Source organism: Cryptomeria japonica, chromosome 4 (genome assembly GCF_030272615.1).
Source record: "Cryptomeria japonica chromosome 4, Sugi_1.0, whole genome shotgun sequence".
NCBI classification, from domain to species: Eukaryota; Viridiplantae; Streptophyta; class Pinopsida; order Cupressales; family Cupressaceae; genus Cryptomeria; species Cryptomeria japonica.
Genome location: NC_081408.1, coordinates 277,558,177 through 277,575,920, shown reverse-complemented (window position 1 = coordinate 277,575,920; position 17,744 = coordinate 277,558,177). Strand labels below are relative to the sequence as shown.

Genomic DNA, 17,744 nt, shown 5'->3' with positions numbered 1-17,744 from the left:
ACCATATTTTTTATCCAACTTGTCTTCCTTCTGACTCGTCCAAATTTAGAAATGATCTTCAGGACCGTTCAATCTTTAGCATCTTCAGGGATGTTCAGTTTTTAGTTTTTTCCTATGAAGAATTTGCCAAAAATAGATTTTCCTAAATAGTAAGTGTTTCAAAATGTCAAGGTTTGGGCAAAATAGGTCAGAAAAGAACTTACTAAAAATAGTAAGTTTGATTTTTGGCAAAATTAGACTAATTCAGAAGGCAATGAAACTTACTAAAAATAGTAAGTGCTCAGAAATCGCTCAAATTTTACTAGGAGGTTCCTTAAAGGGTCCCGATTCCAATTCTAAGTTCAGTTTTTTTCAAAACCCTAAAAGAGACTCCTAAAATCTAGGATTGAAGGCAGAAACCCTAAAATTAACAAAACGAGCCCTAGACTTAACCAAATTTGCTCAAATGAAAAGCAGACTTAATCAATATGACCCCCAAACACTTGCAAAGCAGAGAGACTGACGAGACTACTACGAAAAACCCCAAAAATGCAAGCCAAAAGATCGGGAGGGCCTAAAAGGTAGGGGGTCCCCATTTGCAATGGGGCGATGTGTGAAAATGTCACAACAAGACTATGTCAAGTCTAAGGGAACAATAACTGATGGAAATCTTAAATGAACAAAAAGTAAATATTGGTAACCTTGAAGATATATTGGCTGATAGGCATGTTGAGCTTGAAAATCTTCTAACAACTCTAGAAAATAATGATAGTAGTTCAAGGGCCAAATTATTGGCTCTTCAATAACTTCCATAAATGCCATTAACACTACCTTTTGCTTTTACAGGAATAACTTCTATAAATTACTATAAGTAGGATAAATCGAAGAAGATGGTTATTAACTGGAATGATTGATTGTCTATGGAGGACTATCCCCGCAAATTAGAGAAGACGGATTTTGGTGGCACTTGATACAAGTGGAAGAGGAACTTGTTTTTGTAAAGGATGTTGTCATAGATGGCAAGAAAGTTACAGTTTGTGATATAGTCCTATTACCACTGGAAGTGTTTCCCCTAATTACGAACAAGGAAGGGACTGAATACTGGTGGCATGTAGAAATGCTGGCAGATGGGGCGAAGCAAGCAAATTTTGAACACAGTCAAAAAAAGGTTTATTGGGCAGCTTTTGGAGGGTGGATTATTCAGTGATACATGTTCTTTTAGTTTTGGGATTCAAGAGAACATTGATTCAAGTGTAAAATATGATCTTGGTGTTTATGGCCTAGACGAGTTACCTACTAGAGAACAAGGAGTTGATTTTGTTCCTGATTATGGAATAATGGATGATTTTTTGCTGAAAAAAGCAATAGGAGCAGATGTCTTTGACACCAATTTGATTTGGAAAAGGCTTATCCATAGTGTTGGTGAACAGAGTTTGGTAAAGTTAAAATATTCTTAAGACTTAGTTGTATTATGAGTTTAGAAATGGAAGTAGGGATGTCACACTACATGGCTATACCAGTTGGCCTTTATGGGGGATTGTTGGGAATGTAAAGCCCAATGATCACATGACCATTCACATGCACTCAATTCATGATTTCATAGCTGAATGTGATCGTATAAATGATTTTGTTCAGTTCATGTATAGAAATTCATTCGTGACAATTAATAAAGAGTTTTCCTTGCTTGAGAGTGGGTTAGTCTTTATGGTGAACCATTATAAATTTTTATTTCAAATATTTGTTGTGTTAATTTTCTTTCTGCTATTGTGCATTGATTATATGTTTTTGTGGTAGTCACCGCACTTGTGAATGATGCATTTAGAAACTCTCAAACCGGTTATTAACCCTGTGCAGAGCTAGGGAAAGGTCAATGCAAGATAAGTTGTGAACGTGAAGTGAGACGAATATCCAAGGAAATTTGTGGACAGAAGCATATCCCTAAATATAAGTTAAATTCACATGACAATGGTGTCATATTTTAATCAATTATTATTATTTTTAAATACAATGCATATAATTTGTTCGATTGTCTTACTGCTTCAACAATAGCCGAGCTAAAACCCGTTTGCTCGTCGTAGTACTTGGACCACAGCATGACTCCTCCATAATTGGGGGAGGCCCTGACTTGTGGCAAAACTTTGGTGATGAGTGCGTCTGTAGGAATGAAACCACTTCCAGCAGCTGCAGACGAAGCGGGAAGGCCCAGGAAGAAGCCCTCTGTTTGAACAGTGGTAATAGACGTTGTCCACTCGTTCCACGAATTCACCAGATCAGAAGCGTCCCCATCGGCATACTGGCAGGGGGCGTTGTTGTAGAACTTAATCCACACGTAGTCGAACAGCCTCGTCTGCAGGACATTTCCCAGGTGGGCGTCAGGGTAAGGGCACTGCGGAGCGGCACTGAGATAGACCTTCTTATCGGGCGTGCTAAGAGCAGACACGGCCTTGGCCAGATTTTCCCAGAGGTCCGTCGTGGCTTCGATACCGAAATCGATTCCGTCCAGAACGGCGTCTCCGAGAGGCCTTGAGTCTGATTGTCCTCTGAGAAAATTGTTCCACAGATAGGTGGTCACGTTTCGCGTGTCGTCGACAGTGGCAGCTGAATAGCTTCCAGAGGCACCTCCCAAGGAGAGAATACCTTTACGCCTCTGGACTGGCAGGACTTAATATCGGCGCCGAGGGATTGGCATCCTCCAGAAGAGGGATCGCAGTGGCCTGCCAGGTTGAGCACCGGTGTCTGCCCGTCGCCAAACGTGTTCAAAAGGAGAGAAGCACAATTGAAAAGTTGCCGCTTGCGCAGGTATCGGCAAGAGTGGCTTCGTTCCCATTTTGGCCCCAGCATACGCTTATGTTTGAAATTCTAAGAGTTAAGGAATACTAGGTGTGATTGTGAGTACAATGACACAACTTGTGAGTTGTGTGTCAATACAATGGAGGGGTCTAGTGTTAGAGTGATGATAACTAGGATTTTAAATTTATTGTTGTATTTTAAAATTAATTATTATTGGTTTACTGTTCTTGACATCTAAGCATATGTTTGGTTTTCTTTGTCTTTTATGAATTAGTGTTCTACATGAGCAGACTATTTGTTGTTGGTTTAAAATGGTTCTTGGTGGGATTATGGACTTAGAATCTATTGTTTGTTACCTTGACTTGGTTAATTTTGAGTTCAAAGTTTGATTAGTTTGATTTTTTTTTTATAACATATATTTTCATTTGAAAATCATTAACATTTCCTTTTGAATAACCATGTGAGTAGTTATTGAGGGACAACATGATTTTTTCAAGGGTTTATGATTGGTAAAGACATTTGAACCAATGTTGTAATACTTGGATTAATTTTCTCATCAAATTTAATCAATTGCATGGAGTAGAATGTTGTTAGTGGTAGTACCATGTTAATAAAAAATTAATATTTTTAGTAGTACCTACAAACTAATGTTTTGTACCCATGGTCACTCTGTATAACCCTTGTTTTTTCAAATTAATCTCCATTTTCTTTATCCAACTATAGTAGTTGAATGGATTAAGGGGAGTAGTATGATTTTTATCCATGATAAATGAATGAATAAATTTACAAAAATAAATGGATACAACAAAAAATTTCCTCTCAATACCAAAACAAATTCAAATGAAGCACAAAAAGGTCAATTGATTTGCATGCTTTCTAAGAAAGGAACACAAAAGGACAAGATCGGAGATGATAAAATGATAGATACCTAGTGAATAATATGGAAAAATAGATCTGAGATATATGTAGAGAACTCCACCATCGTTCCAATGCCTACTTGTTTTTTGAAAAATTGAGTTTGAATGTGCAAGATATGGACCCAAAAGTGTAAAACTAAATATCTGAATTTGCAAGCTTGGTATAGAAATTTAGAGTAGGATCTAAAAAATTACTAGCACCAATGGATTAGCACCAAACCCACCTTTCCAACAATACATTGTTTGAAAAAAAAAAGAATTTAATACATCTCCTTATAATCCTATATTCCAAATCCTTTTACCTACATTTTCATCTTTGTCCATCTCCATCCATTAAATTTCGACCAAATCTAAAAATTGTTAACAAATAAATGTGTATGATGAAATGTGAGTCCTAAAATGGTCAAAATTATAATAAAAAATGAGTAGAAACACAAAACAAAACAAAAATCATGGTTAGGCTAAAAATAGTATCAAACCATCATGGACTCCATTTAAAATGAAGCATATTGAAATCCTTGTTTTGTAGATTTTCCTAATGATGTCAAATGCGATGTGCAATTACAAGAATTTTGGCATCATATTGGTTCTCTTAGATTCAATATGTATGTGACTTTTAAAAGAATGTTGTATGGGAGTATGAATGAAGAGATGCAATGGAGGGTTGAGATTAAAGGATGAAGATACATTGTGAAGGATGAATTGGTCCTCTCACCTCATGGGATGGTTCCAAGTGGCACAATGATGTTAGTTGAGATAGAGATGCAAGATAGATAATATTGGGAGGGGGTACTTGAGGAGACAAGACCCATGTGTTTGATATGATGGACTTGTATATTGTGTGGGGATTTGAAGTGGGTTAAGTCCACTTGATTATGATGAGGGAATGTGAAAATGATTAGGTGAAGGGTTAGGTAGATATTTTTATTAAGATTAGGAGACAAGTGGGAGACTTAGAAGATGTGACATGTGAGGGTTAAATTAGATAAATAAAATCTATTTATTCAATTATTTGGAGGAAAGGGTTAAAGGTAAGGGTTAGTAATTAAAGGTAATTATTTACTTTAGGCTATTACTTTATTATAAACTAGAGGAAAGTGGATAATATTAATTAAATATTATAATATAATTTAATTAATATACATGATAGTGAATTAGATGAAATAGGGGTAAATTGACCAAAGGTGGTCAATTTTATGTTTCCATAAAAGGCATGTAGCCATATGCATGAAGGAAAAGAAGAAGGAATGTGTTAATGCACTATTCTATATTCATTGATACCAAATGTGATATATAACAATTTATTCTATACCTTGGGATCCAAGTAGTCACTCTACACTATATGCAGTTAAGTTAATGGGTCAAGGTCAAATTAAAACATCTACAAATGATCTAGAAGTTTATACACTTTTATTTGTTTATTCTTTATCTCACTATTACATCAACTTTGTATAATTTACATAAATTATTATGTTTTAGAGAATGGTCAATGCATCACAAATATGCATGAAATCTCTTAAGTTATCCCCTTAAAAAATTATACAAGTGATTGAATCTATAGTAACATTTTATCAATACAAATTCTCTATAAAGAATGCACAAAGATCTAGATTTGTTTCAATGCACCTTGTTTCAAGGGTAAAATCGGTCATAGTTAGTCAGACTTATAAGAGTAAATCATGAATACTCTAGTTTTATTAAACCAACTCCTAAATAACAATGAAATGAGATTAAATCAATTGAATATAAAATTATAAATCAAAAACTCCCTCAATTGATCCAAAATGCGGCTTTCATTGCTCTTCTCGTCTTCATGGTATGGTGGCTCTCAGATATCGCGTTGATAACCTACAAGTGGCACAAAGATTTTGAAGTTCGTGATTCAATTGAAATGAAGGAAACGATCTTGTATTTATAGATTTTTAATATAGAATGGGTGAGATATTGAACTGAAGTACTGATTGATAGTTTAATTGGTTGGATTGATTAGTCAACTCATTTTGATTGAGTTCTTAAGTGGGTTGATTGAAGAGATGACTCAATTGATTGGCTAGTTAAATGACTTGATTGATTAGAAGACTGAATAGATGGATTAGTTAGAAAAGTGTGATTGTGAGTAAGAAGTGGAGATTGGTTAGTTAACTTAGCTAACTGGTTAGTTAACTTATTTGATCAATCAATCTTGATTTTGAACATGTGTTGTAGGATTTTGAATTGAAATTCAATGTCATCTTATTTGGATTTGAATTTGGATTTTCTAATGATGAAATGCGCATGAAATTTCACTAAAATTAACATTTGGTGAAATGTGAATTTGGTAGAAATGAAATTAGTTGAAATTATTTGAAATTCAAATTTGAGAAATTGGAAGAATAATTAATTAGTTAATTAAATAATTTAAATGAAATTATTTAATAATTTTAAATATAATTGATTAAATAATATAGCTTATTTAATTAAGGAATAAATCATAATTAATTAAATAATTAATAGTTGAGAATGTGGTTTAATGATGAATGATTAAAAGATAGATATAGAATAATTAGTAATATGGATGATAATGATTAAATTAGTTTAAAAGAATAAATTATCTTAATTATATAATTAAAAAATTATTTAATTAATAAGACGAATAATTAGTAATGATCAATGAGACATTTTTAGGTGTCTACACCTTAAGGAATTGTTCATGCTTGTAATGTGAATGTAATTGAATAAATTTATTCATAATGACAATGTAATAAATTGTGCAAATTTATGTTTGATTGATCTTCCATACGAAAATAATGAGTAGGAGCTAATATTTTTTTATTTTTATTTTTTAAGTTTTAAAGATCAAATTAGCACCTTTGGAATCAAACCTGTGCCTATAAAACTGATCTGATGGAAAAATATCTAAGTTTAGTGAACAATTAAAAAGAGTACTCGTAGCTACATGAATATTTAAATATAAATAATGCATAACTATGTGAATATATCAATATGTGTGCATGCATCTAGATAGGATGTGCATAATTTTAATGTGCAGGAGTCATGCTGTTAAAGGTTGTGTCTGATAAAATTAATTGCAATATAGCGTTGCAGAACTCTTGTGGATGGCAGAGGTCAATTGAAATTACGCAGTAACCGCCTGGTGTCCGTTCCGTGTCGTGTGCGCCAATTTGTTGCTACCACTTTCCACACGCTTGATAGGATACTTGACAATTACAGAGGGCTCACCATGACTTGGGCCGTGTGTAAGGCTTTTAGGGTTACAACACCACTCTTAACTGCGATTTTCTTCCCACTCGTTTTCATTGGCTAGGCGGAACTAGCGCTCTATCTGTTGTACTTCTATGTTCTCTCTCCTATTCATTTTAATTGGCCAGGCTACGCGATTTCGACTTTACTAATTTTAATTTATTTTTTTATGCCATCTCAGTCAATACCCAATGGGATTGGCGGCAGCTAAACTGGTTCTAAAATTATTTTGCGAAAATTATAGATCAACAGAGTTAGCTGTGGCTTTAATTTTGATTTTTTTTTGAAAAATCAGTAACACAAGTATTCACATGCTGTTTTGGACTCAGTTTAGCCAAGTCTAAAGTGATTTGAAAAATCTCTATAGGTAGAAATTAAAAAATAAACAAATATATTTTACTTTTAAATAGGGGAAGACCATCACACTTTTTATAGTTAATTTCTTTCATCTACAGATTCTAAATGGCACATTGTTTTTGACGATTTTTTTGTGTCTTTGTATGCAACTGAATAGCTTACAACTATTGTTCTAGCATTTGGGTAGTCAAGCCGAACGTTGTGGGATCTGTACTTATGCACACAAGGGTCAAAAAATGGTCATTTAGAAGTGTCACTCGATACGTACTTAAAGATGTCCCAATAACGCTACACTACAATCACTTCAAAAAATGCCACTACTTATGCGCAAATGTATTCCAATAATGTTGTACAACTCCTCCAATAAAAATCTAAAAAATTTCAACTAATGGGGTACAAGTGGTTAGCTATTGGTACATGTAAAATTTATTAATGAACTTTTAATTATCAATTTTTTTTTATTCTTTAAAGTTAGTAATTGAGAAGTTGGGTGAGTAAGGGTGAGTAAGGAGTGAACAACTGTTTGAGTCACTTCTACTATCTATTTCATAGAAAAATAATCGATTTATTTTTTGAAAAAATATTAAAAAATAGAATAAGGTAAATTAGAATTATAAAGAAATATTATACATGATATAGTATATCATGATTTTTTTTTTTATAATGTATTATTCTATTTTCTAATGTAAGTACCTCTTATTTTTTAAATCATGTGCTTAATCTTACTAAAAAAATGTCACTTCTTTTTCTTTTCTTTTTTTGTCTTAGCTCATAGATATCCCTACAACCCAACCTAACGTCAAACCTGCCTTGCCTTTGTCTTACTTGTTATCAAGTTGGGGACCTGTGCCACATCCCAATCTTTACTACTTTTATTATTATTTGATCTATTTGATGAGACTGTTCGACATAATCTTATGTGTTTGACTAAGTGGTTATGTTTATATGTGTGTTTGATAAATTAGATGGTTAATTTGAAATGCATAGATATGAAATTGAAATGGAAATGATGTTAATTATCATGTTATGCTTATGAGTTCAATCTTACATATGCATTGACTATGATTTATGGTATTGGCCTAGTGATGTGAATCTGAGTGCAGGTACCATTAAAGGAGAACTTGGCTAAGGTAGAGGTGTCCTAGCCATTTGGTAACAATATACATGATGGTAGCCAGGGTATATGCACACACTCACATAGGATATTCATACTGCATTCATGATGTTTGTGCATTTTGCATTCTCATGGTTAGATAGATGATTGAATATGATTTGCAATGGTGTTATAGATAAGTACTTGCTTATAATGTGCTTATTTGAAAATAAGAAGTTAGAAACTTTTAAAACACATCTCTTTTATTGATATCTCATTATTACATAACTAATTTATTTCAAAAAGATAAGAATTTATTCATATTTATTTGTGTATAATTATTTTTCTTGTTATATATATATATATATATATATATATTAAATAATCATATTTTAGTAGATATATTTTTATTTTAATATAAATAATGTATATATGCATATGCATATACATATACAATTTTTAAAAAAATTTGCATGCTTTCAATAAAAACATTATTATATATTAAATAACCTAAAAAATAATAATAATACCGATTCAGTAAAATAAATGTATGTTTCTTTTAATAGATATAAAAGTAACTTTATTAGTTTTATATATATATTTAAATCTTTATTTAATGAAATTTAATAACATTAAAATAAGAGAATGTTTATGCAAATTAACAAATTCTCATCAAGGACTTTCATGATGGTTTTTGTTGTGAGAGGGGTTTTCATATTTGTGACTTGTTTGAGTGTAGAGCGGCTTTGGGGCTCAAGTATTTCTAGATAGGAATGAGATTTTTGAGGGGAGATGTTTTGTCACTATTTGTTGTGGGTCTGTTGTGGTAGTAGGCTAAGGTCTTTTTACCCCGTGGGCACCTAATTAGAGGGGTTCTTGCTCCTTTCTTAGCTTCTCTTATGGTGGTGTTTGTCTCATCTTGGAATTTGTTTCTATCTACTTGGATTTTTTCTTCACCCTCTCCTACTCCTGTGCCTCAAGTGTTTCTTCCAAACAAAGGAAGTATGTGGAATCAGAAGGTTTTTATTTGGCTTCCTTGTTTTGCTTTTTTGTTGGGCAACTTATTTTCTCCTTGGTTCCATTTCTTGAGGGTTATGGTTTGGAGAGGGATATGGTTTCTATTCATTTATCGGGGGAGGATGATTTACTTAGCAGAGTTGGTGTTTGGCTTATTGTGGTAGGTTGGAAGAGGTGGTGTGTTGAGGGCTAGTTACTCTGCAGGCGCTTAACCAAAGAGGGCTTTGATCCCTTCTTACTTGTTTCAGTGGTAAATGCTGATTTCTTCTAGAGACTACCATATTTTGTTCAGGATGGTGCTTCTGCTACCAACACCCCTTGTTCTCTAGTGTTTCCTATCGAGGAATGGGTTTGTTGTTATATTTTTAGGATTTTTCAAAAATCATTGTTTTCTTTCTTTTGTTGGTTTGCTGCTAGTACAAGGGTTTTTGGTTGGAATAAAGTTCGAGGTGTTCTTCAAAACCCCTTTGTTTTAAAAGTGTAGCCTTCACAAAATCAGGATCCTTTTTCCCACTGATTGAATGCTCTGGTCAAAAGTCTCTCGTTCTATAAAGGGGTTCCCTCTTTGTAGGTGTTGGTGGGCTCATTGTTTATGAATACCACTATTTTGTATCATGTTTGGGCCTTCTCTTGAACTAATTAGTTTCAAAATAAATTATCATCAAACTATAAATAAGAATTATAAAATATATTATTTTAATGTCAAAAAATAATTTTGAACCCTACCACATTGGAAATAAATAATTTTCAAAAGTATTAGATTGTTGCACAAAGTATGAGGGAGACAAATTGACAAACATAACACACTATTGTATAATAGGTTTTTTTTTATATACACATAATATATCGTATAACCATGTTTCAACCATGTTGAGTTTGGAAGGAGAGCGAATCATAATTCATTCTAATGTTTTAACCTTATTAAAAGATGTGTTTATATTTTAATCCTTTATTATATGCATAAGTAGGGCAACTATTTATTACATTGAATCTACGACATTACAAAACCCTAGTTTATGATTTCTCCACTTAGATATTTTTGATTAAGGGAAAACAAGTTTTGAAGGGACCTGAAACCCTATACAAAATAGGTTTTGGAAGGACCTGAAACCCGAACCTTAAGACAATCCTGAAAGTCCACCCAATGAAACAAAACACAAGTGAGATGTGACAAAACCATACAAAAGACAAGGGACAAAACAAGAAGGACCCCCAACAAGAACTAACGGGCTGCAAAAACCAAAGACCAACAAGAAGCCCCAACCCAACCAAGATGGATCAAGGATTTGATCTACACTTTTGGGATCGAAGGGTCATATCAAAAGAGGCCCGGGATGATTTAGATTTCTTACTTTTAATGGTAATCCATCCCTCCTTAGCCCTAGCAGCAGTCCTTTGCCAAGAAGACGATTCTAGAATAGAGGATCTCCCACCACTAGGAGGAACAAAGGCACCATCCGGAGAGGTCGGGACAACAAAAATTTGAGAATCAGAAGGATCAGACAAAGATCCAGTAGCAATCTAGGAAGTGGGAAGGTCATCCACCAAAGAAGAAGATCCAACATCCTTCAACCGATCAGTCGGGATGCCACCACAAGCATCTACACACACTTGAGGCGAAGCAACACCAAAACCAAGGCCAACAACTAGAGGTGCAATACCTTCACCCACATCGGCCTGAGGAACATGAGCAACCACCTGGGAGAAGTGTTTCTTTCCAACAAAGTAGTGTTTAGAAGAGGCACCCCTCCATCAAGAAACAAATCTTTTTTTCTTTTTATCTAACTCACACTGTGCAGCAACATGCCTAGTCTGGAAGCAATTTTGACATCTGGAGGGGATACCCTTAAATTCGAGTGGTTGGACCCAAGATCCCAAATAAGAGTCAATATTTATCTCAGCTGGGAGCCCTTTAGAAACATTAGTGTCAGCCAAAATCTGAGCATAAGTAAAATGATATATATAGTAAGAATCCTTATCAATCATTAGGAAGTCACCTAAAGCCTCGCCCACTTCCTCTCACAAAGAGTCCCTCCATAGATGAAGGGGAAGGTTAGGGAGCCTAACCCAAATAGGAATCTTATTAAATGAATTAGTACATGGGTTAAAATTCGATAACCAAGGTTTAACCATCAAAAGAAATTTATCCTCCCATTTAAAAGGATTGTTACATAAAAAATACGATCTATCCTCTACCTGTTCAAATTTAGCAATGAAAAAACCCTTGGCTAAAGGATAAATGTTTACTGTACCCTTTAAGATCAGTTCCCAGCTTTGGGAAATCCAAGTGTGCAGTTGAGGAAGGCTTGGCCAAAAGCCTTGAAACTTGCAAATCAGTCCATGAAAATCAAACACTGATGAGTTGTGGATGGTCTCCTTTTCTGTGTTAGCATACACCCTTAAAGCCAAGGGATTACAAACAGGAGCAACCGTAGGTACCAAGCCATGGGTAGCCCGATCCGCAGTAGAGGGCATCGAAACCTCAATGGCAGACAATGAAACACCACCGTCCACAACATTATCAGTAGAAGCATCCACCTTCGGCCCACCGAACGCAGCAGACAGAGGAAATCCACCCTCTAGAGGAACGAGGTCATTAGGCGTCGACCCAGAAGAATCACTAGAGGCACACGCCTAAAGGGAGGGGGGTGAAGGAGCCATGAAAAGAGCGGGAGACATTTGGGCGGGAGAGGGAGCATTCAAAATTTCTTTTTTTTTTCCACTTAGATGTTACGATAGATCCCATATACTATTTTGGTCTTATGATGTCACTGATACTACTACATTTCATTTAATAGAATCTAATATAAATAGTAATTACTGATGTTGAGCAAGTTACTATTGATATTAAATAACCACAAGCACCAGTAGTAGAAAATATTAAGAACGGGGTATTATATTATTCCATACGTATGATATCTTGAGGAACCTGACAATTAACAACTACAATGATGCAGAGTAAGTGGAAATTGTTCAGATCTCATTGCTCAGACTGAATATATCCACATAGAATTTAAAAGTTACTTCCTCTGTATTTAATAATTGTCGAATCTATAAAATTGAAAGCCCAAGAAGTATGACTTGATATTGTTTAATAAGTAAGGTTCACACATAATAGGTGCAACATAGCTTATTTTCTATGGAGGTTTATTTGTGCTTTTATAAGTGAGGCTCATACATAATAGGTAGAGCATAACTTATTTTATATGGAGGTTTATTTGTGCATTTGTCTTTTGAAGGTTAATGTTAATTTTGGGTTTAGGGTTTATGAATCTTGCAATTGTAGCTATAGTCTTTTGGGTTTCACCATTGCGACCCGATTTTCATTCTCAAAAGAAAGATATAATACATTTTTTACTTGTATCATGATTGAATGTCACATTCAATGGATGACTGAATCATTTTTTCCAAAGTGAACTACAACTCTTTCATTAAATTTTTTTTTAAAAATATCAATAGTTGCATTCTTACAATGAAAGATTAACATGAAGGCTCTATGTTGACAATATTGGTATAAATGGCATGAATGCGGGATGAAAATGTGGAGTACATAGTTATAAATAGCTATGCAGGGTATCATGTAAATAATTGTACGGTAGGACATGTTTAGGGTTGATTGTATTTATCTCGCATGTTGGCGATCTTCATTTTCTTTACAACTTTTACCTCAATGTAGATGAAATTGAACTTTTCAGCGAGTATGATGCATGTGACAAGTTTTGGCTTTTTGAAAGGCATGGAGTGTGCTTAAAATTTTTTTATGAATTATTTTTGTAGCTTTCTACAAGCCAAAGTTAAAAGCATGAATGTTTAGACAATGTATAAGATGTGTGCCTACATTCGAGGAGTGGAGATTGCATCACGTGTTTGGAGGACTCACATTTCATTGTTCATCTTAATTTTTTTTAAATATAGATCTTATACTTGTGTAAAAGCCTAGAAGGTAGGCTATAAATCTGATTTCAGATCTCATGCTTGAAGATTTAAAAGTTAGATAGTTTGGGTGGATGATGAGGGATAGCGGACTACCAGGCATTTTTCTTATGTGTAGATAATCCTTTTATAACGATCAAGGGTGTTTTTTCTTCTTGATTGGTCTTCTCTATTAGCCTATTTAAATGTTTTCCCAAAATTTTGATGTTTATCTTTCAAGAGCCATCTACAAAACTTGATCTATGTGAACATATGTTTAGTTATTAATTGGACTTGACCAACGCGAGGATGTGTTAGTTGTTAATTCAGTTGTTGATGCATTCATTACTCATAATTATGTTGGCATTGCCAAAATTCTTCTTTGGCATCTTAATTCTTTTAGTACATGGGTTAATCATAGTTTCTTGGCACTGTGTTTGGGGTACATAGTGGATGTTACTTAATCAATTTGTTTCGGTTTGAGCTCCAATATTATCATAATTGTTTGACTTCACAGTCGTGATTATTTGCAACTCTGAAGCAATTCTAAAACAATTAAACCTTTGCTTGCAAACTAATGAGGTAAACAAGGTCACCTGCATAACTAATGAGGTAACAAGGTCATCTGCATAAATGAATAGATTATAGTCTTGCTTTTGACTTACCTTTATTATGTAAATGCTCTCCCAATTTGTTGTACTAATTTCCTCTTTCCTTCATATCGTTGTTCTAGTTCAGTGTTTACTTTATTTCATTCCACCAAATGAGTCCAAGCTCTATCCAATTTTGTGCATAATGGTTCATGAAAATAATAGCCATTGTGCAAGGTGATTAGGCGTTGTTTTTCACTTAAATGTCCTCATGCAAAGTCTGTCGAATTGTAATACATGGTTTTATGTATAAAGAAATTCTTTAGTCAATTATAGCTCTCTTAGTTGAGTATGTCCAATAGGAGCATATAGAGTAAGTGAGACAAAGGTCCTTAGAAACCCACAAGCCTCTCTAAAAAAATGAAGATGGATGTAAGATTTCTACTTCCGGCTATGAATGATAGTCTACTTCATTCTCTTCTAGCTTCTAAATGGAGAGGTGGAGAGGTAGTTAAGTAGATTTATCAAAATATGAAATGCTAGTCATATGGTTTCAAGATTATTTCCCTTGTCTATGTAAAATGTCTTCTGTGGACCAATGCCTTTGATGGTTTAATTTTTATTTGTTTTTGCCCAAAATTTTTCCATATCTTGTACAATGCTTATTGTTAGGTAAAGAATTTAATGTGTTTTGTTTTCCCTTAAGACCTAGTGATTTATTGATTTTATTTTGGCCAATATATTGCTAGATTGATTCACAATGAACAAATTTTGGTCATAAACTTTTTGCTTATTGTTCTAGGCTAAGTGTTTAATGTGTTTTGTTTTCCCTTAAGACCTATTGACTTATTCATTTTATTTTAGTTTATATTGTTGGCTATATGAATCTAAATGGTCACATGACTGTTTGTCTTCCCTAGGCTCTTCATTTCATATCTGACATTTTTATATAAATGGCTTCATTTCATCTCTGACATTTTTATATAAATCACTGAGTGCAGCCCATACTATATGTATTGTGTATTGGATATTTGGTTAATAAGATAATTCCCTACATTTCTGGTGGACATGGCCACTTAGTGGTGAACCATGTTAAACCTTGTGTTGTGTGTTTTTTGTTCTGTTGTTTTGATTTTTATTCTTTGCTTGTTTTAATATTTACAATTGGTATCAGAGCCATGTTGGCTTGACCATAGATGGAGAAAGAAGAAGGTGGTAAAATCGATAACTTTTATGGCAGTTTTACATTCCACGTAAAACTATGCTTCAAGCGCCGCGTATATTGGTGGGACGGCTAGAAGAAAGAAGGGAACTCGGTTGAAGAGAAGAATCCAGCGAAAGAGAAGGATGTTGGGATTCTCATTTACTCTCCTCTTGAGCCAACCTTGGCACTTATTGGCCAAACTGTTAATGGTCGGGAAGTTGTAGGCATTCGTGTGGTGAAGGTTGAACGTCATGATGTTTCGGTCAGAGTGCGGGAGGAAGAGTGTATGTCATCAGAGGCCCAAGTTGAATCTGTTGTTGACTCCTAGGATGAGAAGGGTGCAGATTGGAGTGAGGTAGCAGGGGAAGGAAGCCTAGGAGAAATTGTGGCTTCGGAGAGCTTTGCAGATGGCATGGCCTTGACCAAAATATAGAGGCACTCCCATGATGATGAGGACAACCTTTCGACAGATAATTTCATAGAATACTATGAACCTATGGACTTAGATGAAGAAGTGCAAAGATGATTTTCTGGTTTGAAGCGAAAGCGGACATTGATAGGAGCAGAGGACAATGGGCATCGCTTCAAGCAGTTTCAGCCATTGCGGGGAGAGAAGGAAGATCTTTTCTCCCGACCAAAATCTATTAAGACTCACCAACCCGATTGGATGGATGTGGATGATAGAATCAACATGGATAATGAGCAGCCTCGCATGAAGGAGGTAAACAAATTGTTGCAGATGGAGGAGAACATGCTGGATTCTTTGAATAATATTCGGAAGAAATTTCTTTTATTCGAATAGGGAGGAGGCAATATTGATGAGTGCCATAAAGGAAGAGGCAGAGTATCCTTGCCTCACTAAGGAGGAAATTATTTTCCAAATAGACGAAGTTCAGCTTTTAAATTTTATTAAATCTGATAGAATTTGGAGAAGGTTCATTAGAAGTTTTCTTGAACAGATTTTGGCGATGTTAAAATCTTCGCTCGGTTTGGTTCGAATGTAAGATCAAACATGGAAGAATGGATGCCAATGCATAACTGTACCGGTTGGCCTTCACGGGGCATATGAAGCCCAATGGTCACATGACTATTTGTCTTCCCTAGACTCTTCATTTCGTATTTGACATGTTTATATAAATGGCTGAGTACAACACATACTGTGTGTACTGTGTATTGGATATTTGGTTAATAAGATGCTCATTTAAATCTTTACAAATATCTTGCTAGATTGATTCACAATGAACACATTTTGGTTGTGAACTTTTTGCAGTGAAAATAGCAAAGAATTGTCTAGCGTTTTTTTTTTTTGGTCACACTTAAGAAATTATTGCAAAACTAAAGATGCTTTGAAGACATTAATTCATCGAGAGAATCCCCCATTAAAAGTGTAGCCTTGAGGTAAAGTTCTTAGGTAGAGGCATAGACAGGGCACATGAACTGTTTGAAAAATGCCTCAAAAAGATGTGTCCTCGTGGACTGCAATGATTTCAGGATATGCACAAAATAATTTGTTCAGAATGCTTCGCAAACTTCCAGCAAATGTGATTAGTAAGTATGAAGCCAAATTTCACAGCCTTCACCGCCATCCTCCATGCCTGTGCCAAAATGGGAGCTTTGGAACAGGGTATGGACATCCATCAAAGCATAAAAGATACATAATTTTTTCAGATGTGTTTACAATTACCCTGGTAGATTGATATGTAAAATGTGGAAGCATAGGCAACGCACGTGAATTGTTTCACAGAATGGCTCAAAGAGATGTAGTCTCATGGACTGCAGCGATTGTAGGATAGGCACATAAAGCATTTGTTGAAAGGTTTTTAAAAACATTCAAACAAATGCAATTGGCGAGTGTAAGCCAGACTCAACAACATTTGCGAGCTTCAACCATTACCGTTGCAAATAGGGAGGTTGAGAACAAACCTATGGACATCCTATTCTCTGTACTTGAGTGGGGCCTTCCTCTTTGGTTTCTTTAGACAATTAAGTCCTCGACATTTAATTTAGGATTAAAATCATGGTCTAGAAAGTAGATCAAGGCATTAAATTAATTGCACTTGCCAACAATTGTGTTGGTCATGTGCAGCCAAAATTCATGGCTATCTAGATATCTCACCTCAAATGATATCTCACCACAGTTTTCATCCCATCACACAACCCCTGGAAAGGGCTATTTACGGTTGTTGTATGAACATGTTAAATTATTGGTTCTTAGCTACACCAATTCTCCTAAGTGACTTTATGACTTATTAGTGTATCCATTTCTGAATCTAGTTGCTTTGCAAGACTCTAAACCTATTCGCCACCATCATTGTTTCTGATCTATATTTTTCTTGGATGTCAGGCTTTTATTATGTCAGATCTTTTTGTTATTAATTTATCATAATTTCAGGTCACTCAGCTATTGTTTCTGATCTATATTTTTCTTGGATGTCAGGCTTTTATCATGAATTCAGGTCACTTAGCTATTTCTAGATGTATGAGACTGATTTGAATCCTTATGAAAAGGAACTTGCTATAGCATATACTTCATATTGTAACTTCAAAGTAATTCACTTTCTTCGTCTATTTTTGCTTGTAGATATCAATATTTTGCACTAGATGGTTTCTTAAAAAGGAAATGGCTAAGTGCAGAAATATAATGA

General features: G+C 34.6%; 1 pseudogene; it reads right to left on the bottom strand.

Moving 5' to 3' along the window:
• Positions 1-1,957: 1,957 nt before the first annotated feature.
• On the bottom strand, positions 1,958-15,352 carry LOC131070077 (acidic endochitinase-like; annotated as a pseudogene).
• Positions 15,353-17,744: the final 2,392 nt, after the last annotated feature.